This window comes from Hypanus sabinus, chromosome 4 (genome assembly GCF_030144855.1).
Source record: "Hypanus sabinus isolate sHypSab1 chromosome 4, sHypSab1.hap1, whole genome shotgun sequence".
Taxonomy (NCBI): Eukaryota; Metazoa; Chordata; class Chondrichthyes; order Myliobatiformes; family Dasyatidae; genus Hypanus; species Hypanus sabinus.
The window spans coordinates 94,667,654-94,690,700 of NC_082709.1; the positions used below are offsets into that span (position 1 = coordinate 94,667,654).

The 23,047-nt window shown below is 43.7% G+C and overlaps 1 protein-coding gene and 1 long non-coding RNA gene across 5 annotated transcripts in view; one reads left to right on the forward strand and one right to left on the reverse strand.

Annotated features, from left to right (window-relative positions):
* The window catches only part of hspbap1 (hspb associated protein 1), a 328,857-nt gene that overhangs the window by 271,013 nt on the left and 34,797 nt on the right, over nt 1–23,047 (reverse strand). The window lies entirely within an intron of this gene.
* The window catches only part of LOC132393006 (uncharacterized), a 66,570-nt gene that overhangs the window by 15,354 nt on the left and 28,169 nt on the right, over nt 1–23,047 (forward strand). The window contains exon 3 of the long non-coding RNA XR_009511713.1: nt 3,166–4,185. This is a non-coding gene — a long non-coding RNA (uncharacterized LOC132393006). The remainder of the gene's footprint in view (nt 1–3,165; nt 4,186–23,047) is intronic.

The following is a 23,047-nucleotide window of genomic DNA, read 5'->3' on the forward strand; positions in this document are numbered from 1 at the left end:
AACAGACAGCTATGGATACTATCATTGGGATATTTAAAGCAAAGATTGATAGGTTCTTGCTAGTGTCAAAGGTTATGGGGAGAAGGCAGGAGAATGAAGGTGAGAAATATTTAAAATGTAGATATCCACAGGTCAGGTGCTGGAGGATTGGAAGATAGCTCATGTAGTTCCGTTGTTTAAAAAAGGCTCAAAAAGTAAGCCTGGAAATTATAGGCCGGTAAGTTTGACATCAGTAGTAGGTAAATTATTGGAAGGAATACTACGAGATAGGATCTACAAGTATTTGGATAGACAGGGACTTATTAGAAAAAGTCAGCATGGCTTTGTGCGTGGTAGGTCATGTTTAACCAATCTATTAGTGTTTTTCGAGAAAGTTACCAGGAAAGTGGATGAAGGGAAGGCAGTGGATGTTGTATACATGGACTTTAGTAAGGCCTTTGACAAGGTCCCACATGGGAGGTTAGTTAGGAAGATTCAGTCGCTAGGTATACATGGAGAGGTAGTAAATTGGATTAGACATTGGCTCAATGGAAGAAGCCAGAGAGTGGTAGTAGAGGATTGCTACTCTGAGTGGAGGCCTGTGACAAGTGGTGTGCCACAGGGATCAGTGCTGGGTCCATTGTTATTTATCATCTATATCAATGACCTGGATGATAATGCGGCAAATTGGATCAGCAAATTTGCTGATGATACAAAGATTGGAGGTGTAGTGGTCAGTGAGGAAGGTTTTCAAAGCTTGCAGAGGGATTTGGACCAGTTGGAGGAATGGGCTGAAAAATGGCAGATGAAGTTTAATGTGGACAAGTGTGAGGGATTGAACTTCGGAAGGTCAAACCAAGGTAGAACATACAAGGTAGATGGTAGGACACTGAGGAGTGCAGGAGAATAGAGGGATCTGGGAGTACAAGTACATAATTCTCTAAAAGTGGCTTCACAAGTAAATAGGGTTGTAAAGAAAGCTTTTGGTACATTGACCTTTATAAATCAAAGTATTGAGTATAAGAGTTGGAATGTAATGGTGAGGTTGTATAAGAATGAGGGGTGATTTGATAGAGGTGTATAAAATTATGATAGGTATAGATAGAGTGAATGCAAGCAGGCTTTTTCCACTGAGGCCAGGGGAGAAAAAAACCAGACATCATGGGTTAAGGGTGAAGGGGGAAAAGTTTAAAGGGAACATTGGGGGAGCTGCTTCACGCAGAGAGTGGTGGGAGTGTGGAATGAGCTGCCAGATGAAGTAGTGAATGCGGGCTCACTTTTGACATTTAAGTAAAACTTGGACAGGTATATGGATGAGAGGGGTTTGGAGGGATATGGCCCAGGTGCAGGTCAGTGGGACAGGGCAGAAAAATGGTTCGGCACAGCCAAGAAGGACCAAAAGGCCTGTTTCTGTGCTGTAATGTTCTATGGTTCTATGGTGAGAGGGATAATAAATCAGCAGATAATAATATTGCCTAGCTGACTCAGTGGCTTAATTCTGCTCCTATGACTAATAGTTTTATGGTCAAAAACAACAGATTGGAGTAACATGGATGAAGCCACATAATAGAGCTGGGGTTCCCAAGCTTTTTTTATGCTGCTGATAGAAAATCAAAAATTTAAATTAGGTGTCACCTATGCTATATTGTGTATCGCTCCTGGCAGAGTCAGATGTTGATGGGTTCAAGTTCCCCTGCAGGAACTAGGCCACAATGTGCAATGAACTTTCCTGTTCCATTAAAGTGTCATCCTTAAGCTAAGACTTCCATAATACTATTTCAAAGATAAGGGAATTCTCACCCGGTCAATTATAATCACTCAACATTATCAAGACAGCCTTCAACTTCCAATACCCCAGGGAAATTAAATCCAACTAATCCAATCTCCCTTAAAAACTAAAGTCCTCCATGCCAGGCAAGTTTTCTGGTGAATTTACTCTGCATACATCCTTCCTCCAGCACACCAATCAAAAGTCCGGGAAATACTCAAAGTGTGGTCAACATCCAGTAAGGTTATAGAGTCATAGCGTACTACAGCACAGAATCAGGCCATTCAACCTACTTAGTCCATGCCAACCTGATCTGCTGCTTAGTCCCATCTAAACTGCACCCGAACCAAATCCCTCCAAACCCTCCTTCCATTTATCTATCCAACCTTCTCTTAACTGATACAAATGAAGGCACATCTACCACTTCTTCTGGTAGCTTGTTCCACACTTGCACCACCGTCTGAGTGAAAAAGTTTCCCCTCAGATTTCACTATAAAGACTTCAAAAGTACCTCAAAACATTCACAAGAGTCCAAGATTTCCAATTAATTGAAGATTAATCTCCAGAACAATCCCCCAATATTACTTTTCTCCCAACATTATATTTATCAGTTTTTTTTAATCTGTTGGTCTGACTGTCAACAATTAGAAAGCAAACAGTCTGCTCACTTTCTAATTGGCTTCTGGAAGCAGAAACAACAAGAACAGAAATGCTGGATGACCAATTGAAGGAAAGGGCCCATGGGAAATTATAGCTTAATGCATCCAAAAGAATACTGACACATAGAGATTTCTAATCTCATTTGGGGAACTGGGCAAAGATATCAAATAATGAATCCCAAACAGTGTATGCAAATAGCCAGCTGTGCTAAATCTGAAGCTCGCTTCCAGCTAATCTCCTTCAGGACAGAGGATGAACATCTGGGAAAACTTCACGAACAAACAAGAGGTTGAAAGTTCTTATTTTCTTAATTTTTTGATAAAACTGCCCTCCACTGTTTAAAGAAGAAAATGCTGCAGTCATATGTCTAGATGTTACATTTCAAAAACTTTATTCCAGAGTCATAGTTATAGAGCACTACAGCAAAGAAACAATCCCTTCAGGCCATCTAGTGCCAACTGTTGCTCTGTCTAGAATTGACATGCACCTCATTCTTTGAAATACCAAATAAAATAGATTGAACTTCTTTAGCACTTGAAGACCAACAGTCAAAAATTCAGAAATAGTTTGACCATGATCATGAGACACAGGAGCAGAATTAGGCTATTTGGCCCATCAAGTCTGCTCCACCATTCCATCTTGGCTGATGGCCGATTCATTATCCCACTCAACCCCATTCAAAGTTCAAAGTAAATTTATTATCAAAGTATGTTCAGTATATGTCACCATATACTAACTTGAGATTTATTTTCTTGCAGGCATTCACAGTAACATGAAGAATTACACCAGAATCAATGAAAAATAATACGCACAAAGAGTGACAAATCATTGACATACAACATAAAAAGACAGACCACTATGGAACACCACTCATCACCAGCAGCCAATCCAAAATGGATACTTTATTCCTAATCTTTGTCTCATACCAATCAGCCAATGCTAATATCTTTCCTGTGATACCCTGGACTCTTAACTTATTTAGCAGTCTCATATGTGGCATGAGACTTTATCAAAAGTCTCCTGAAAATCCAAGTACACAGCTTCCACCAATTCTCCTTTATATTCCTGCTTGTTATTTCTTCAAACTATTCCAACAGATTTGTCAGGTAAGATATTCCTTGGAGGAAATAATGCTGACTATCATGTGCCTCCAAGTACCCCAAAACCACATCCATAACAATTGACTGCAACATCTTCCCAAATACTGAGGTCAGATTAACTGGCCTACACTGTAATTTCCTTTCTTCTACTTCCCTCCCTTCTTGAAGAGTGGTGTGACACTTGCAATTTTCCAGTCTTCTGGAACCATGCCAGACTGTAGTGATTTTTGAAAATTCATTGCTTATTGCCTCAATAATCTCTTCAGCTAACTCTTTTAGAACCTTTGAGTGTAGTCCATTGGGTCCAGGTGACTTATCTACCTTCAGACCTTTCAGTCTCCCAAACACCATCTCCCTGGTAATAGAAACTGCACTCACTTCTGCCCCCATTACGCTTGAATGTCCAGCCATGCTACAAACTTGTGTTCGAAACATGGAATGCTATCCCCAACATTTATGTAAACATTAAAAAGTATGCGCTTCGAGTCCTGTCGATCTTTGGATCCACATATGTATGTGAGCAGGTGTTCTCCAACATGAACTTTATTAAAAACAAACATCGTGCACGCCTCACAGATGACAGCTTGCGATCCTGTGTAAAGATGAAGGTGATGTCATACAGCCATGATGTGCAGACGCAGTGCGCTGAGGTCCAGGAGCAGAAATCCCATTAACCAAGTATGATAAATATTTTAATTGCCTATTATTTTACGTATATTCATATTTTTTCATTGTTCAGTGAAATAGTCCTTTTATATTGTCTATTCAAGGCAGGGACTGGGTATTGATAGTGAATGATCAGCCATGATCTCAGAATGGCGGTGCAGACTCGAGGGGCCGAATGGTCTACTTCTGCACCTATTGTCTATTGTCTTATTTTTCAGTTGACAGCTGGCTGACGTTAGTTTTGGTTTGCTGCTGGCGGACAATTTAAGTTCGGCGTTTTTCATAAATACAAGAAGGACTCAAATAGACATTGAGTATTTTACTTAAAAGTAACCTTCAACCCAACGTCTTTTTTTCAGAGTTCAAAATGTTTTTGTTGCATGCAGAAATGTAATTTCGTTTTCTCTGCAGGAGTTCATCGATTTCATAAATGCAACACATTATAGTTTGTTTAAACATAGCATAAAGGCAAAAAAAAACGTTGTATGCAGTGTTATTTCATTTTAAATGTCAAACAGGTTTTGTGGCTCCCAGTGTTTTCTTTTCTGTGGGAAACGGGTCCAAATGGCTCTTTCAGTGGTAAAGATTGCCGACCCCTGTTCTAGATAGTGCAAAATTAGTTTTGCCAACTAAAACAACTCAGCTCAGAATATCCTTGTAAATCCCCTCTGTAGCCTACTTGTTACAACCATATCTTTCTGGTAATGTGATGAAGGAACTTATTTGCATCACTCAGTTTGTGGCCTAACCAGTACAACTTTATTTAGTGTAAGGCAAGAGGTCTTTTGGCACATTGGATCCATGGTAGCTCTCAACAGAGCAGTTCCTTCAGTCCATTATTTCCTTCTAGCACTACAACCCATTCTCTTTCACTCATCTATCAATCTTGCTTTGATCTATGCCACTTCTTTATATGAAGGGTAATTTACAGTGCCTACTTAATCTACTGGCTTGACTCTGAGATGCAGGAGGAAACAAGAGCAGTTGGAGGAAATCTTTGCAGTTATAGGGAGAAGATGCCAACTATATTAGATTGGAGTTAACAATTAATCACAGTCACATGTACATTGAAACATACAGTGAAATGCACTGTTTGCAATGTAATCAAAGGTTGTGCTGGGACCAGCCAGCAAGTGTCACCACAGTGCCAATAAAACATGTCCACAATGTTCATCAGAAGAGCATACTCCCAATATACAACAAGCAGCATGAGCAAACAGCCAGCTGGTGGCGTAGTGGCATCAGCGCTGGACTTCTGAGTTCGAATCCAGCCCACTCCACTGCACACTTCCCATTCGTGCTGGGTTGAGCGTCGAGCTAGCAATTTGGTCTCGTAAAAACAAGAAAACCTGCTAAAAAATGCCATCATAATGGCGTCCCGATGACTCCACTCGGAGTTAAGGGCTTCTTTTTCTTTAGCAAGAACAAATGTACACAAGCCAGGAAAGGCTGCCTTGCCTCCAGGCCTTTGAACCACTAGACGCCAAGACTCACAGTCTTCAGGCCTCCAAGCTCTGCACTCACTAACCTCTGGGCTTTGACCTCAGGACTCGCCCATCACAGCCTACACCTCGTATGATTACCACAGAGCACAGAAAAGTACAGGTGCTCCCCAGCTTAGAAACATCCCACTTACGTACAGTGGGTACATGCAATCGAGCATTTAGAATATTGGTGGATTGGATTTGCAGGTGCTGCAGGGCTTCAGTCATCTTCTACCATGTGGAAACACAGTCTGTGGCTGCACTTTTGACTTGTGAGCTATCTGGGTTACAAACAATTCACAGGAAGGGAACTCTGGCATAACCTAGGGAGGACCTGCATCACACAGCAAGTGGCCCTATGGGCTACCATATCACTCTAAACTATTCCCATCTGCATCTCTGCCTGGTCTGTGTGACAAAATATCTCTTAAAAATTGTACCTTATAGAACATAGAACAGTACACCACATTACAGGCCTTTCAGCCCACAATGTTGTGCCGACCCTCAAGCCCTGCCTCCCATATAAACCCCACCTTAAATTCCTCCATATACCTGTCTAATAGTCTCTTAAACTTCTTTAGTGTATCTGCCTCCACCACTGACTCAGGCAGTGCATTCCACGCACCAACCACTCTCTGAGTGAAAAACCTTCCTCTAATATCCCCCTTCAACTTCCCTCCCCTCACCTTAAAGCCACGTCTTCCTGTACTGAGCAGTGGTTCCCTGAAGAACAGGCACTGGCTGTCCACTTTGTCTATTCTTCTTAATATCTTCTACACCTAATTTTGTACACCTCTATCATGTCTCCTCTTATTCTCCTTCTCTCCAAAGAGTAAAGCCCTAGCTCCCTCATCTCTGATCATAATCCATACTCTCTAAACCAGGCAGCATTCTGGTAAATCTCCTCTGTACCCTTCCCAGTGCTTCCACATCCTTCCTATACTGAGGCAACCAGAACTGGACGCAGTACTCCAAGTGTGGCCTAACCAGAGTTTTATAGAGCTGCATCATTGCATTGCGTCTCTTAAACTCTACCCCTCGACTTATGAAAGCTGTCACCCCATAAGCATTCTTAACTACCCTATCTACCTGTGAGGCATCTTTCAGGGATCTGTGGACATATACCCCAAGATCCCCCTGCTCCTCCACACTACCAAGTATCCTACCATTTTGTACCCTGACTTGGAGTTTGTCCTTCCAAAGTGTACCACCTCACACTTCTCTGCGTTGAACTCCATCTGCCACTTCTTAGCCCACTTCTGCATCCTATCAATGTCTCTCTGCAATCTTCCGACAATCCTCTACATTATCTACGCCACCAGCCTTTGTGGCGTCTACAAACTTGCCCACCCCCACGTCCAGGTCGTTAATAAAAATCACAAAAAATAGAGGTCCCAGAACAGATCCTTGTGGGACACCACTAGTCACAACCCTCCAATTTGAATGTACTCCCTCCTCCACGATCCTCTGCCTTCTATAGGCAAGCCAATTCTAAATCCACCTGGCCAATCTTCCCTGAATCCCATGCCTTCTGACTTTCTGAATAAGCCTACTGTGTGGAACCTTGTCAAATGCCTTACTAAAATCCATTTAGGTCACATCCACTGCACTACCCTCATCTATATGCCTGGTCACCTCCACAAAGAACTAAATCAGGTTTGTTCAGCACGATCTGCCCTTCACAAAGCCATGCTGACTGTCCCTAATCAGACCATGATTCTCTAAATGCCCATAGATCCCATCTCTAAGAATCTTTTTCAACAGCTTTCCCACACAGACGTAAGGCTCACTGGTCTATAATTACTGGTCCTAATCTCTTACTATCTTTTCTTTCAGTTAGTCCTGATGAAGGGTCTCGGCCCAAAACGTCGACAGCGCTTCTCCCTATTGATGCTGCCTAGCCTGCTGTGTTCTACCAGCATTTTGTGTGTGTTGTTGTATGAATTTCCAGCATCTGCAGATTTCCTCGTGTTAGGTCTATAATTACCTGGACTATCCCTACTACCTTTTTTGAGCAAGGGGACAACATTCGCCTCCCTTCAATCCTCTGGTACCATTCCCGTGGACAACGAGGACATAAAGATCCTAGCCCAGGCGTGGGGCAAACTATGGCCCGCGGGCCATATGTGGCCCGTTAAGCTTTTTAATCCGGCACGCAGAACTTTATGAAATTATATTAATAAATCTTGTTAACGTTTTTTCCCCGCAATTCTGGCGTTTTCCCAATAGATGACGCACTCTATATACATTGACCTTTGTTGAGGTGCAGCGTATTACTCCACATTTGCGCTTTACTTTGTGACCTTGTGGCGACCCATTTCCTGGCACATCCGAACGGGCTCACAATTAGCCAGCGTTCTGGCTAAGGGAGATAGCCTGCGGGGATTTGCAAGCACAGAGCTCCGCATACTGGCGCGCTCTCACTGTTCTGTCATTGTGCGGGTCGTTGTTGAGTTTTGGCACAGGGGACAATTGAATAAGAAGGAGCAGGACAAGTAGACCTGCATCTCCTACCGTTTTTGAAATAAAGACAGTCAGGAGGAGAGTGATGATGATAATATCTTGAAGGATAACTGAATTTTCAGTGCTTTAAAATAATAACTGTTACTATTAAAAATAGCTGTATTTTATTCATTTAATTTTCAGTGATTTAAAAGTCATTTCAATAAATAGCTAAATACCATGGGACTTCAAAGACAGATATTTTGTTGTAATGCATTTGTTCATTTTCAATTGAAATTAAAGCACGTTTTCTACATACCCCATGATATTTTATTTTCTCTTATGAGGTGTAAGACTCAAAACACTCCATCCATCTGCTCCTGGTCCGGCCCCCCTGTCAAATTTTAGAACCCTTTGTGGCCCTCAAGTCAAAAAGTTTGCCCACCCCTGTCCTAGCCAGAAGTTCAGCAATCTCTTCCCTCACCTCGTGGAGCAGCCTGGGGAATATTCCGTCAGGCCCCAAGGACTGATCCATCCTAATGTATTTTAACAACTCTAACACCTCCTCTCCCTTAATATCAATATGCTCCAGAACATCAACCTCACTTATATTGTCCTCACCATCATCATGTTCCCTCTCAATGGTCAATACCGAAGTGAAGTATTGATTGAAGACCTCGCTCAATTCCACAGCCTCCAGGCACATCTTCCCACTTTTATCTCTAATCGGTCCTACCTTCACTCCTGTCATCCTTTTGTTCTTCACATAATTGAAGAATGCCTTGGGGATTTCCTTTACCCTACTCGCCAAGGCCTTATCATGCCCCCTTCTTGCTTTTCTCAGCCCGTTCTTAAGCTCCTTTCTTGTTACCCTATATTCCTCAATAGACCCATTTGATCCTTGCTTCATGAACCTCATGTATGCTACCTTCTTCCACCTGATTAGATTTTCCACTTCACTTGTCACCCATGGTTCCTTCACCCTACCATTCTTTACCTTCCTCACCAGGACAAATTTATCCCTAACATCCTGCAAGAGATCCTTAAACATCGACCACATGTCCATAGTACATTTCCCTGCAAAAACATCATCCCAATTCACACCCGCAAGTTCTAGCCTTATAGCCTCATAATTTGCCCTTCCCCAATTAAAAATTTTCCTGTCCTCTCTGATTCTATCCTTTTCCATGATAATGCTAAAGGTCAGGGAGCAATGGTCACTGTCCCCCAGAAGCTCACCCACTGACAGATCTGTGACCTGACCCGGTCCATTACCTAATACTAGATCTAGTATGGCATTCCCCCTAGTCGGCCTGTCAACATACTGTGACAGGAATCCATCCTGGACACACTTGACAAACTCTGCCTCATCTAAACCCTTGGAAATAATCAATTGCCAATCAATACTAGGGAAGTTAAAGTCACCCATGATAACAACCCTGTTACTTTTGCATCTTTCCAAAATCTGCCTCCTTCCCTGGCAGTATGTTCCAGGCAGCCACTACATACTGTAAAAACAACTTCTCTCGCAAATCTTCTTAGAACTTTTCCCCCAATCACCTTAAATCCATGCCCTCTATTAACCATATAACAATTACAGCATGGAAACAGGCCATCTCAGCCCTTCTAGATTGCTTACTCTCACCTAGTCCCACCGACCTGCACTCAGCCCATAACCCTCCAATTATTTGACATCTCCTACATGGGAAAAGCCTCTCAAAATTTTATATCTATCACATCATCCCTCAGCTGCCAATGCTCCGTAGAAAACAAGCAAATATTTGTCTAACTTCTCCTTACACTGAAATACAGGGAACATTCTGGAGATATGCACTCACTCCAAAGCCTCCACCTATTTTCAATAAAGTGGTGACCAGAACTGCACACAATACTCTCCATATAGTATAATCAGAGTGTTATATAATGGCAATATGATTTAACAACTTTCATGCTGTACCAGCTGATGAAGACATGCCTTTAATATTTGCATGTACATGGACATTTCCTTTAACAGGCCTTCCACTTAATGCCAATTTCAGGGAGCTATGGAGCAAGATCAGTCTTATTATTTACTGTACACTCACTTCTTTTATTTGACCTCACAAAATGCATCATCTTGTACTTTATTTTATTTATTTAGCGATACAGTGTGGAGTAGGCTTTTCCAGTCATTCGAGCCACACTGCTCCAGCCCCTGACAACCCCAATTCAATCCTAACCTAATCACGGGACAATTTATAAAGACCAATTAACCTCCCCAGTACATCTTTGGTCTGGGGAAAGAAACTGAAGCAGCTAGGGAAAACCCAGATTCCACAGAAATTCCTTACAGAGAACGCTGGAATTGAACTCCAAACTCCAACACCTCGAGCTGTAATAGCATCCTGTTAACCACCACAATAATGTGGCACCCAGATTCAATCTGCCCACTTGTCCAGATTTAATTCCATCTGCCCAAATTTCCAACTCTGCACTCTGTTATTGAATTACTTTGTACTCTTATACCTTGGTGGCATGGTAATGCAGTGGTTAGCATAAAGCTTTTACAAATCCAGCAATCACTGATCGGGGTTCAATTCCTGCTGCTGCCTGTAAAGAGCTTGTATGTTTTCCCCATGACCACATACTGTTAAATTTCTTCCGGGTCCTCCAGTTTCCTACAACATTCTAAGACGTACGGTTAGGATCAGTGAGTTGTGGGCATGCTATGTTAGCACCGAAAATGTGGTGACACTGGCAGGCTCACCAGAACAATCCTTACTAATTTGATTTCACACAAAAAAAGTACTGCACTGTATGTTTCAATGTACCTGTGACTAATAAAGCTGATCTTTAAATCTTTTGTAGTACTTCAATATACTACAGTAATGAATTGAACTGTATGAAGTTTTTCACTGCATCTCAGAACATGTGACAGGAATAAATGAATTTACCAATTTACATGTGTGATCTTCAAATGGTTTGATCAAGGTACTTCGTAGGGTATATCAATGGCATTGCTCCCTCTGATCTCCAAGTAATAGGACAGAGTTTACTTTTGTCCCTGATTAACCTGTGCCTTTCTAAATGAAGATTTATGATATCCTTTGGAAATTATTCCAACAATTTGCCGACCACTGAAGTTAATTAACTACCTTGTGATAATCCTTTTCTTTTTAAACAGAAGCTCTCTAATCTTCTGGTAAAAGTCCTATAGCGAGGAAGGAGTGAAAAATGTAGTCAGAGCAATTGCAGTCTCCTCTGATAAGAATTCTTGTAGTCTGTTACGCACTTCATCTAAGCCTGGTGTCATCCATTTTCAAAACTGCTGTATTTCTTTCCTAACATTTATCACAACCAACATTTCACACTCATCCTTCTTAAAAACATCATCTTCCCCCCCTCTTAAAAGTCTCTTAAAAGACCCTATCATATCCACCTCCACCACCGTTGCCGGCACTCACCACTCTCTGCGTAAAAAACTTACCTCTGACATCTCCTCTGTACCTGTGCCCTCTTGCAGCAGCCATTTCGGCCTTGGGAAAAAGCCTCTGGCTATTCATAGGATCAACCACTACTTCAAGTATACCTAGTGACTTGGCTTCCACAGCCATCTGAATTCCAGAAATTCACCATCCACAGGCTAAAGAAACTCCTCATCTCTGTTCTAAATACATCTGACCAGAAAATACTAATACTGATGAAAAGTGTGATTTTTCTAATAATTCAACTTTTAACAACATGTAACCATTTCTTCAGTCCCTTCAATATGGCGAGTTTTAAGATAAACACTATGGCATGAATAAAAGGCTGAATTGAATAAGTATAATAATACATTTCACATACAGTTATTGTGAAGAGGAGAATGTCACACAAGTCTACCACAATCCCAAGTCAACATGAACAAAATGCATTCAGAAGATACCAAACTAAGATACATTTCAGCTTTCCCCATAGAATTTGTCACCAAGTTATTAATCCACTGGACATTGCTTACTGTAGACAGAAGCGCGTAAGGGGACAAAATTCCTCATGACATTTTCAGCATTTACTGGCACTGATGCCCTCCCCCTACCCTACTCCCCCTCCCCTCACAGACACACTCTCATCCTGCACTGGTCACTTGCATCTTTTATTGTTGCTGTTTCACATTTTTATACTATATGTTTTATGATAATAGTGCCAGGAACATTATACTGTCTTACATAAACATACACCTTGCATATTATGACAACCTAGCAATCTTCAGGCCATGACACTCAGAGACTAATGTTAATAGTATTTTGTGACTGTATGGTAACCAAGACCTGTTCATCTGGCCTAACAGAATTAGAAACTGGTCTATAAAATAAGAAAGGTGTATAGCTAAGATCAGGCTTGGATACTACATCAACCGAAACATGGACAGTTTTAATCAGACCTACACACCTTGAGACTGGTCTGACTGCTGCCACTGATGTTTACACTTCAGGGTCAAGCAGTCCGCGATTAGATCACCTGACCCATGAACATAAAAACACTTAATGCCGTTCCTTAGAACGAGGTGAGGCTGTTTTTCATCTTGAGCCTTAGCGACATTGAGCTACTGCACAATGAGATGCAAATACAGACTTGTGCAGGAGGCTAACACAGCAGCTAGAGATAAGGAATATACTTTCTATTCATTCCGGTACAAAACAATACGCTCAGGTAAACAGTTCTTAAAATCCTCCAAGAGTATCAGCTCCCAAAGAGAAGCAACATCTAACACCTTATTTGACATGCACCATTTATTAAAGAGAGATGGTCCTTCACCCTTGCAAACTCAACATAAGTCTGAGTTGTGATCTTCCTATAAATTCTACACCTCAGGCAACAGCTCATATGCATGCAAGACGGCAGCTTTAATAGTTTCACAATTGAGGCTATCAGACACCAACTGAGCAGAGCATACCTCCTGCACACTCCCCACAAAATAACACTGCAATAAGAGACATAGGCATCCTTAGGCCATTGCAAAGATGCTGCTATGTGCTCAAAAGCACAGAAGTACGAATCCACTTCACTCTTTGATATGCTAAACCTGGTCTGTGGGGCCATTGAGCTCTTTATCAGGAGTCAAATGATGAAGGGTTTCGGCCCGAAACGTCGTCACTACCTCCTCCCGTAGATGCTGTCTGGCCTGCTGAGTTCTGCCAGCATTTTGTGTTTTTGTTATATGTTTATATGATTTTATATATATATGGAGACTAGCATGGTTCTTTAATAGTCGATTCTTCTCTCTCTCTCTCTCTCCCCCTCTCTCCATCCTACCCAAATACCTTTCATACACCATGAACTTTCTCAGATTTTCCAAGGCTGTTGTTACTGACATGTGTAAAATTCTGTATGAAGACTTTTCAGCCCAGCTCTCACATCTGGACTGCTGACTCCATAAAGTTCAAATTCCTGTTGACTTTCAAGCCCCTCACTCCTACATTATTCCAAGCAGTCACAGAAAATCTGACCCAGCTCTCAAGTTTCTGTTACAGCTGCATCAGAGGAGTGACCAATGCAATGATTTCCAAAATCTTGGTTAGACCACACTTCAAATATTGTGTTCAGTTCTGGTTGCCTCATAATAGAAAAGAAGCCTTAGAGAGGGTGCAAAGGAGGTTTACCAGGGTGCTGGTTGGATTATTGAGTGTGCTTATTAAGAATAGGTTGACTAACCTAGGGTTTTTCACTTTGAAGGAATATAAAAGAGATGTACAGGATGTACAGGATGATCAAAGGCATAGAATCATCTGGGTAGCCAGAGACTTTTTTCCCAGTGCAGAAATGGCTAATAACAGGGGTTATAATATTAACATGATTGAAGGAAAGTATAGGAGGGATATCAGAGGTAGTTTTTTTTTTTCGGAGAAGTGACGGGTGCATTTAAAGCCCTGCCAGGAGTGGTGTTGGAGGCAGATACTGTAGATGAAAGAAAAACGAAGGACTATGTAAGAGGACAGGGTCAGGTGGATATTAGAGTTGGTTAAAAGGTCGGCACAACATCATGGGCCGAAGGGCCTATACCATAACACAGTAAGAGATTGGGGCAGAATCAGGCTGATCCAATTTCCCTCTCAATCCTATTCTCCTGCCTTCACTCCAAAACCTTTTGTGCCCAGACTAATCAAGAACTATCAGCCTCCACCTTAAATACACCCAAAGACCTACAGCCAATGACCAATAATCTACAGCCACCTGTGGCGATGAATTCCATAGATTTACCACCATCTGGATAAAAGAAATTCCTCATCTCCATTCTAAATGAGGTCCCTCTATTCTGAGACTGCCCTCTGGTTCTAGGCTCCCCACTATAGAAAACATCCTCTCCACACATGGAAAGCAGCCAGTGAGTGAGTGGACCAGCGAAGGAGTGGAGCTTTGAGGCTTTGAATTGAGAGATTCTGGCAGTTTTGGCAGTTGGACTGTGCAATCAAGTCAAGACTTGAGTGGCTTTGATGAAAAGAGGTGGAGGATGAGCTTGCTCCCAGTTAGGCTTTACAATGCCTACTGAGATGGTGATGTGCCTCTCATGTGAGATGTGGCAATCTTGGGGAAACTCCCCTCTCCTGCAGTTATATCTGCCAGAAGTGCATGCGTCTGGGTGATCTGGAAGACCGTGTGAGGAATCTGGAGCAGCAGCTGGATGACCTTTGACTCATAAAGGAGAATGAGGCAGTCATAGATGAGAGCTACAGGGAGGTAGACACACCTAGGCTGCCAGAAGCAGGCTGTGCAGAGCACCCCTGTAGCCATTCCCTTGAGTAATAAGTAGTAATAAGTATACTGTCCTGGAAATTGTTGGTGGAGATGACCAACCAGGGTGGCAGGGCCTCTGGCACTGACCCTGACCCTGTGGTGCAGAAGGGTGGGATGGAGAAGAGGAGAGCTGTCATCATTGGGGACTCTATAGTCAGGGGAGCAGACAGGAGATTTTGTGGACCTGTGCAGGACACCTGCATTGTTTTTTGCCAGGGTCTATGATGTCTCTGACTGGGTACATGACATACTGGTACCAGAGGGAAAGCAACCAGAAGTTCAGATTCAGATTCAGATTATTGTCATTTATAAACAACAAATACGATGCAGTTAAAAAATGAGAAAACGTTCTCCGGAATGATATCACGAAAAAGCACAAAACAGACCGCACAAGAAAAACCACATAACGTTTGGTAATCCCCAATCCAGAGTCCGGAGAAGCTGCTGCATATCGATATCGCGCTACCGTCTTAGCACGTTCCCCAGAAAGGAACTACAAACCCATCAGACAAACCTAAAGCTACAAGACCTACACAAAACCACATAGTTACATATAGTTATAGTTAACATATAGTTTCAACAGTGCAGACAATACCATAATTGATAAAAGACTAACTGACAAAGACCACATAATTATAACACAGTTTCAACAATGCAAAGCAATACCGTAATCTGATAAAGATCAGTCCACGCACAGTTTAAAAGAAAGTCTCAAAGTCCCGACAGCCCATCATCTCATGCAGACGGTAGAAGGAAGAAAAACTCTTCCTGCCATGAACCTCCAGCGCTTCAGCTTGCCAATACAGCACTTTGGGAGCTCCGACCACAGCCAACTCCGAGTCCATCCGAAAACTTCAAGCCTCCGACCAGCCCTCCGACACCGCGCGCCATCTCTGCCGAGCGCTTCGACCCCGGCACCGGCCGCCAAGCAACAGGCAAAGCCAAGGATTCGGGGCCTTCCTCCCGGAGATTTCTCCGATCACACAGTAGCAGCGGCAGCAAAACAGGCATTTCAAAAGTTCCACCAGATGTTCCTCCATGCTTCACACGTCCATCTCCATCAAATCAGGATAGTACATGGCCCCTATTTACAGATAACAGATATTCATTCCTGGAGTGGTTGCTGTGCGCTGCATCGCGCTGCCATCTTGAAGTTCATTGATGTTGTGATACATATTGGTATCAATGACATAGGCAGGCAAAGGGATGAGGTCCTGAAGTATGAGTTTCGGGAACAAGGCAGAAGGCTGAAGAACAGGACCCTAAGGGTGGCGTTCTCAGGATTGCTGCCACTGCTACGTGATAATGATGGTAAGAATTGGAGGAGATGGCAGTTGAATGCGTGGCTGAGGTGTTGGTGCAGGGGCCAGGGTTTTAGACCTTTGGATCATTGGGATCTCTTCTGGGGAAGGTGGGACCTGTACACATAGCAAACACGAGGAAATCTGCAGATGCTGGGAATTCAAACAACATACACAAAATGCTGGTGGAACACAGCAGGGCAGGCAGCATCTATAGGGAGAAGCACTGTCGACGTTTCGGGCCGAGACCCTTCGTCAGGACTAACTGAAAGGAGAGATACTAAGAGATTTGAAAGTAGTGGGGGGAGGGGGAAATGCAAAATAGTAGAAGACCGGAGGGGATGGGATGAAGCTAAGAGCTGGAAAAGTGATTGGCGAAAGTGATACTGGAGCTGGAGAAGGGAAAAGGATCAAGGGACGGGAGGCCGGGAGAAAGAAAGGGGGAGAGCACCAGAGGAAGATGGAGAACAGGCAGGGTGATGGGCAGAGGGAGAGAAAAAAAAACAAACAACTAAATATGTCAGGGATGGGGTAAGAAGGGGAGGAGGGGCATTAACGGAAGTTAGAGAAGTCAATGTTCATGCCATCAGGTTGGAGGCTACCCAGCCTGTATATAAGGTGTTGTTCCTCCAACCTGAGTGTGGATTCATCTTGACAATAGAGCAGGCCATGGATAGACATATCAGAATGGGAACGGGACATGGAATTAAAATGTGTGGCCACTGGGAGATCCTGCTTTCTCTGGCGGTGTTCAGCGAAACCGTCTCCAAGTCTGCGTTGGGTCTCACCAATATATAAAAGGCCACACCAGGAGCATCGGATGCAGTATACCACACCAGCCGACTCACAGGTGAAGTGTCACCTCACCTGGATGGACTGTCTGGGGACCTGAATGGTGGTGAGGTTGGAAGTGTAAGGGCAGGTGTAGCACTTGTTCCGCTTGCAAGGATAAGTGCCAGGAGGGAGATCGGTGGGAAGGGATGGGGGCGACGAGTGGACAAGGGAGTCAGAAAGATTCCCTTTTCTGCGGCAAGCAGAAAGGTGGGAGGGGGGGAGGGAAAGATGTGCTTGGTAGTGGGATTCCGTTGGAGGTGGCGGAAGTTACGGAGAATTATACGTTGGACCTAGAGGCTGGTGGGGTGGTAGGTGAGGACAAGGGGAACCCTATCCCGTGTGGGGTGGCGGGCGGATGGGGTGAGGGCAGATGTGCGGGAAATGGAAGAGATGCGTTTGAGTTGATGGTGGAAGAAGGGAAGCCCCTTTGTTTAAAAAAGGAAGACATCTCCTTTGTCCTGGAATGAAAAGCCTCATCCTGAGAGCAGATGCGGTGGAGACGGAAGAATTGTGAGAAGGGGATAGCATTTTTGCAAGAGACAAGGTGGGAAGAGGAATAGTCCAGGTAGCTGTGAGAGTCTGTAGGCTTATAGTAGATATCAGTAGATAAGCCGTCTCCGGAGATGGAGACAGAAAGATCAAGAAAGGGGAGGGAGGTGTTGGAAATGGACCAGGTAAATTTGAGGGCAGGGTGAAATGGAGGTATATAGGGACTGGACGTCCATGGTGAAAATAAGGCGATAGGGGCCAGGGAACTTAATATCATTGAAAAAATTCAAAGCATGAGAAGTGTCACGAACATAGGTGGGAAGAAATTGAACAAAGGGGGGATAAGACAGTGTCAAGGTATGCAGAAATGAGTTTGGTGGGTCAGGAGCAAGCTGAGACAATAGGTCTACCTGGACAAGCAGGTTTGTGGATCTTGGGTAGGAGTTAGAAATGGGAAGTGCAGGGTGTGGGAACTATGAGGTTCGTGGCAGTGGATGGGAGATCCGCAGAGCTGATAAGGTTGGTGATGGTATAGGAGACAATGGCCTGGTGCTCCTTATTAGGGTCATGATCAAGGGAGAAATAAGAGGAGGTATCAGAGTTGTCGCTGTGCCTGGGCCAGGTAGAGGTCAGTACGCCAGACAACAGCTCCCCCCTTATCAGCGGGTTTTATAGTGAGGTTGGGTGGGATTGGTGCGGAGGGAGTGGAAAGCAGAGCATTCGGAAGGAGTTAGGTTGGAACTGGAACAGGGTGTGGTGAAGTCGAGACGGTTCATATCCCATTGGCAATTAGCAATAAAGAGATCCAGAGCAGGCAGAAAACCAGAGCAAGGTGTCCATGAAGAGGAGAAGTGTTGAAGACGGGAGTAGGGGTCATAGGTGGGGGTAGGAGAGTCCTTGCCAAAGAAATATGCTCGGAGACGGAACCGGATGAAGAAGAGTTCAGTGTCTTGGCGTACGCGGAACTCACTGAGGTGTGGGCGAAGGGGGACAAAGCTGAGGCCCTTACTGAGGACAGAGCGCTCTGCCTCAGAGAGCTGAAGGTCGGAGGGAATGGTAAAGACCCGGCACGGATAAGAGATATGATCAGAGGGGGGAGGGAGGCTGATAGTGTCAGTGAAGAGGGAAGGGTTGGGGTGAGAGTGAAGATGGAGCCTCTGAGGGCCCAGGAGCTGACGATGGGATCTGAGGGAGAGGGTATTGCAGAGTGGTGGTGAGGGAAGGGGGGAGACGGGAGTCACAATCGCAGCGTGTGAAGACCCGGCCTGGAGTTCAAGGCTGGAGTCACAGTCAGTGGTTGTGCAATCGCTTTGAAGCTGTCCATGGTCGTTGGAACCCACGTTGATGGTGCTGGAGTCCGAGTTTTCAATATGCCCAGGGTTGCTGGGGCAGCCAAGATCGACGGCCGGGGCCAGTTGGAACACGTGATGATGGTGCTGGAGTCCGGGTTTTGAATATGCCCAGGGTTGCTAGGGCAGCTGAGATCGACGGCTGGGCCCGGGGCCGCGATACGAAGTCCATGCTCTGGGGTCTGCAGATGGGATCCTTGCAGGATGTGATAAAATCAAAGAAACGGCGACTGCACGCATGGATCCAACAGAGGATGAAATAACGGACAGGTCCATTGCAAACGGAGAAAAAGGTGTCCCGGAGGTGTGGAAGGGATTGTGATAGGGATGCCAGGTACCTTCTCATGGCAGAGAGTGTGGCCATCAGAGCTCAATGGGAGAAACAACAGGGGGCATGAGAAGGCCTTGGCGAGTGGGTAAAGGAAAACCCCCAAGGCATTCTTCAATTATGTGAAGAACAAACGGATGACAGGAGTGAAGGTAGGACTGATTAGAGATAAAGGTGGAAAGATGTGCCTGGAGGCTGTGGAAATGAGCGAGGTCCTCAATGAATATATATGTCTTTGGTATTCACCAATGAGAGGGAACTTGATGATAGTGAGATCAATATGACTGAGGTTAATATTCTGGAGCATGTTGATATTAAGGGAGAGGAGGTGTTGGAGTTGTAAGTCCCCGGGTCCTGACGGAATATTCCCCAGGCTGCTCTATGAGGTGAGGGAAGAGATTGCTAAGCCTCTGGCTAAGATCTTTGTCCTCGTTATCCATGGGAAAGGTACCGGAGGACTGGAGGGAGGAGAATGTTGTCCCCTTATTCAAAAAAGGTAGTAGGGATAGTCCAGGTAATTACAGACCAGTGAGCCTTGCATCTGTGTGGGAAAGCTGTTGGAAAAGATTCTTAGAGATAGGATCTATGGGCATTTAGAGAATTGTGGTCTGATCAGGGACAATCAGCATGGCAGAAGGGCAGATTGTGTCAGATAGAGTTCTTTGAGGAGGTGACCAAGCATATAGATGAGGGTAGTGCAGTGAATGTGATCGACATGGAATTTAGTAAGGCATTTGACAAGGTTCTACATGGTAGGCTTATTCAAGAAGTCAGAAGTCATGGGATCCAGGGAAGTTTGGCCAGGTGGATTCAGAATTGGCTTGCCCACAGAAAGCACAGGGTTGTGGTGGAGGGAGTACATTCAGATTGGAGGGTTGTGACTAGTGATGTCCCACAAGGATCAGTTCTGGGGCCTCTGCTTTCCGTGATTTTTATTAACGACCTAGATGTGGAGGTAGAAGGGTGGGTCGGCAAGTTTGCAGACGACACAAAGATAGGTGGTGTTGTGGATAGTGTAGAGGATTGTCAAAGATTGCAGAGAGACATAGATAGGATGCAGAAGTGGGCTGAGAAGTGGCAGATGGAGTTCAACGCAGAGAAGTGTGAGGTGTTACACTTTGGAAGGACAAACTCCAAGGCAGAGTACAAAGTAAATGGCAGGATACTTGGTAGTGTGGAGGAGCAGAGGGATCTGGGGTTACATGTCCACAGATCCCTGAAAGTTGCCTCACAGGTAGAGTTTAAGAGTCGCGGGGTAATGATGCAGCTCTATAAAAGTCTGGTTAGGCCACACTTGGGAGTACTGTGTCCAATTCTGGTTGCCTCAGTATAGGAAGGATGTGGGAGCATTGGAAAGAATACAGAGGAGATTCACCAGGATGCTGCTTGGTTTAGAGAGTACGCATTATGATCAGAGATTAAAGGAGCTAGGGCTTTACTCTCTGGAGAGGAAGAAGATGAGAGGAGACATGATAGAAGCATACAAGATATTAAGAAGAATAGATAGTGGACAGCCAGCACCTCTTCCCCAGGGCATCACTGCTCAATACATGGTTTTAAGGTAAGGGGTGGGAAGTTCAATGGGGATATTAGAGAAAGGTTTTCTACTCGGAGAGTGGTTGGTGCATGGAATGCACTGCCCGAATCTGTGGTGGAGGCAGATACACTAGTGAAATTTAAGACTACTAGGCAGGTATATAGAGGAATTTAAGGTGGGGGTTATATGGGAGGCATGGTTTAAGGATCAGCACAACATTATGGGCCAAAGGGCCTGTACTGTCCTGTACTATTCTATGTTCACATCCATTCTTTCTATACCTTTCGACATTCACTGGTTTCAAAGAGATCTCCCTCATTCTTATACATTCCAACAAGTATAGGCCTAGAGCCATCAAACACTCCTCATACAATAACCATTTCATTCCTGGAATTATTCTCGTGAACCTCCTCTAAACCTTCCAAATGCCAGCACATCCTTTGCTCATAAGACCTCACCAGTGACTTATAAAGCCTCAGAATGACATCCTTGCTTTTATATTCTAGTCCTCTCAAAATGAATGTTAACACTGCATTTGCCTTCCTTACCACCAACTCAATCTGCAAGTTAATCTTTAGAGAATCTTGCACAAGCACTCCCAACTCCTTTTGCACTGCTAATTTCTGGATTTACTCCCCAATTACAAAGTAGTCTACACTTCTATTCCTTACACCAAAGTGAATGACCATGCACTTCCTGACACTGTATTCCATCTGGCCTCAGTGTCTACATCTTTTGATTTTGCACTTTATCATATACATAGACTGAACTTTTTCAATTGGTATTTCACTTTTATTCTGTACTATCATGAACTATGTGATTATTTGATGAATGCAAAAATTATAAAGTTATAAAGCTTATAAAGTTATGAGAGGTATATCAGAGTAGATAGCAGGAATTTTTATTCGAAGGTAGAAAAATCAAATACTAGAGGGCATAGCTTTAAGGTGAGGGGGAGTAAATTTAAAGGATGTTTTTTTCAGACAGTGGTAGATGCCTGGAATGTAATGCCAGGGGAAGTTAATGCAGTACTATTGTTCAAGAAGCTTTTAGAGGGACACATGAATATATAGGCAATGGAGGAATACAGATCAGGTGCAAGCAGAGGGAATTAGTTTAAGTTGGCATCATGAGCCAAAGGGCTGTGCTGCATTGTTCTATACTGTATTTCACCACAGCTCCATTGTCTGAGGGTTGTCATCCTGATAAGAGAATACCTTAAGACATAGGAGCAGAATTAGACCATTTGAAGTTCAGTTGCTTGGCGTTCAGGATGAGGTATTGGATTAGACATTGGCTTCACAGGTGAGCCAGGGAGTGGTAGTAGATGGTTGTCTCTGTCTGGAGGCCTGTGACTAGTGGTGTGCCACGTGGATCAGTGCTAGGTCTGTTGTTATTTGTCATCTATATCAATGATCTGGATGATAATGTGGTTAACTGGATCAGCAAATTTGCAGCTGACACCAAGAATGGGGGTGTTGTAGACAGCGAGGAAGACTATCAAAGCAAGAAGGGCAATCCTAGCCAGCTGGAAAAATGGACTGAAAAACAGCAGATGGAATTTAAATGTCTAAGACACCGACTTCTACAAAGAAGGGATCTGTATGCTCCATGACCACTGGACTAAGTAGGAGGGGAATATGTTGAAAAATAAATGTGCTCGGTTTTCTAAAATTGACTCCTTCTACATTAGGCCACAAACTTATCAATCACCCCTCGTATTTTAGGTTGTTAAATGGAAAAGAAATCAAACAAAAGAATTAAAAAGTTGAATTCAGTCTTGATTCAATTGAACAGGGGAACTCTTCAATCCTATCTCTGTTTCTAATAAAAATACTTTGTCATAGTCATAGTCACCATACCACAGAAACAGGACCTTTGGAATATCTAGTCCAAGCAGATCTATTATTCTGCCTCGTCCCATTGCCTACACTTTGACTGTAGCCCTCCATACCCATCCTATCCATGTATCTATCCAAATTTCTCTTAAATGTTGCAACCTCATTTGACATTTCATATTGAAAGAGGTAAATCAGAATTAGATAACAATTTATGCAAGTGCTTAGAAAATTAGTCTCAGTCTCCTGTAGAATAGAATGAAGACCAGGAATGATAAAATGCTACCAATATCCCTAATGGGTAAACGGTGAGTACAAAGCATTCTAGTCTTGAAAACTGAGACAGGAACAGTATAATCAAGCAGTCAGACACTTTTGATAGATTAAGACAAAGGAGAAAGTAATTAAGAGAGCAATGAATAGGAGCCAGAGGAGACATTACCAGACATCCCACCCTACAAAAACTCATTTCAGGAAGGTAGCACCACCCCCCCCCCCACCCTGACCTACAAGGGTGTATGT